Source organism: Coptis chinensis, chromosome 5 (genome assembly GCF_015680905.1).
Source record: "Coptis chinensis isolate HL-2020 chromosome 5, ASM1568090v1, whole genome shotgun sequence".
Classification (NCBI taxonomy): Eukaryota; Viridiplantae; Streptophyta; class Magnoliopsida; order Ranunculales; family Ranunculaceae; genus Coptis; species Coptis chinensis.
In genome coordinates, this window is record NC_141460.1 from 29801722 (window position 1) to 29803639 (window position 1918).

Consider the following 1918-nt stretch of genomic DNA (forward strand, 5'->3'; position numbering starts at 1 on the left):
GACCAGGTCCTTGTACTTAACAATTCCATTATTTTCTGATAAAGTTGGGAACTGTTCAGTTAGAAAGGCATCTTTAGGTATGTTGGTCTTGCGCCTAGTAGTACACAACTCCTTAAGAAACTTACCGTGGTTAGGTAGCTTTTTAATAGCTTCGAGAAAAGCAAGGTTTATCGTTAGATTTTTGAAAACGTTCCTAATCTCCTCAAAGTTTGTATCCCTGGTTAGCATGGCTAATTTCTGGGGAAATGGTGGTTTCTTTCTATATTTAGCGTATGGCTCAACTGAATGTCTAACCTTGGGTATCTGTTTCTTAATTTGTGGTTTAACTGGTACCTCTACAGTGGTAGGCTCTTCAGTTTCTATTTTGGTATCTAGTTCGATATCCGGTGTAGGGACTACTGGTGGGGTAACTATAGGCATAGTTACTTTGTTATCAACCACTTTCCCAGAACGGAGAGTGGTGATGGCATTTAGCTCACCTACGGTTGTAGTTTCCGTACTAGTATTACCGTTTACCTCAAAGCCTGTGTTTGCTATTTTAGGGTTTGATATTGCTTGGCTTGGAAACACGCCTTTTGGTTGGGCTTTCTCTTGGGCTAACTGTTGTATGACCTGATTTATGGATTGTAAGATCTGTTGGTTCGATTGAGTCATTGATTGGAAAAGTTGTTGGGTAACCTGTATAAAGGTGTCGAAACGATCCGGTTGTGTAAGTGTAGTAGTCACAGGTGGTGTGACTGGAACTATCTCACGTTGATTATTTATGGGCGGGGTGTGATAGTTATTATTGTTAGCTGTAATGATACCTCTATTAGTATTATAACTATTATAATTACCCTGACCTTGTGCTTGACCTTGTCGTGGTTTCGCTTGGTTGTTATAATTATTATAATTTCCCTGACCTTGTCCTTGACCTTGTCGTGGTTGCGCTTGGTTGTTATAATTATTATAATTCCACTAACCTTGTCCTTGTCTAGGTGGAGCTTGGTTATAATTGTTTGCTTGCCTAACATTTTGGTTATTAAACCCTGGAGGTGTAACTTGTTGATTGTTTTGCCAACTAAAGTTGGGATGTTGTCTCCATGGGGCATTAGGAATAGGATAGCTATTAATGGAGCAAACATTATCTTGCTCTGATTGTTGTTGTTCATAGGCGAGAGGACAATAGAGTCGTGGTGCTCGGACTCAAACAGAAATTACATGGGTTGGAGTTGACATTCATGACGGGGATAGGCTTTTGTTGAACAGAAATAGCCTTTACCTTTTTTAGTTAGAGATTTGATTAAATTTTTAAGTTCTGGATTGGGTTTCATCTCAAACATACCGGCGGCCTTAACTGTTGAAGCAGAACTAGCAGAGCGGGGGATATCATCACTACTCCCCCCAATTATTATTGCGCTTAGTTTGATCTTCTAAAAATTTGTAAGCCTCCGAGGCTCCTTTACTTAGGAAACTACCCCCATTCATTATGTCAAGGACTTCTTTATGGTGGTGTAGAAGTCCTTTGAAAAAGGCACGAACTAACGTGTCTTTCACTAGGTTATGATGTGGACATTCTATAAGGTGATCGGTGAAACGATTCCAAGCCTCTGAAAATGATTCATGAGGATTTTGTAGAAAGAAATGAATCTTGGAAAGCATCTCATCCATCTTTAGGGGGTGGGTAAAAATGTTCCATAAACAGCTGAACAAGTTTAGCCCACGAGTCCACAGAATTAGGCGCTTAAGCTTAACCAAGACTTACTTTATCATCTAAGGTGAAGGGAAATACCCTCAGTTTAATTTGTTCCGCACCAACCGTAGGATGGTGGAATGTTGTAAGGACTTGTTCAATCCTACGCATGTGCTGATAAGGTTTTTCATGGTTTAAACCATGAAAAACGGGTAGCAAATTAAATATGTTTGGGGGGATTCAAAA

At 39.8% G+C, this 1918-nt stretch overlaps 1 pseudogene; it reads left to right on the forward strand.

Moving 5' to 3' along the window:
• Positions 1-1537: 1537 nt before the first annotated feature.
• LOC147497275 (small nucleolar RNA R71) lies at positions 1538-1631 on the forward strand (annotated as a pseudogene).
• Positions 1632-1918: the final 287 nt, after the last annotated feature.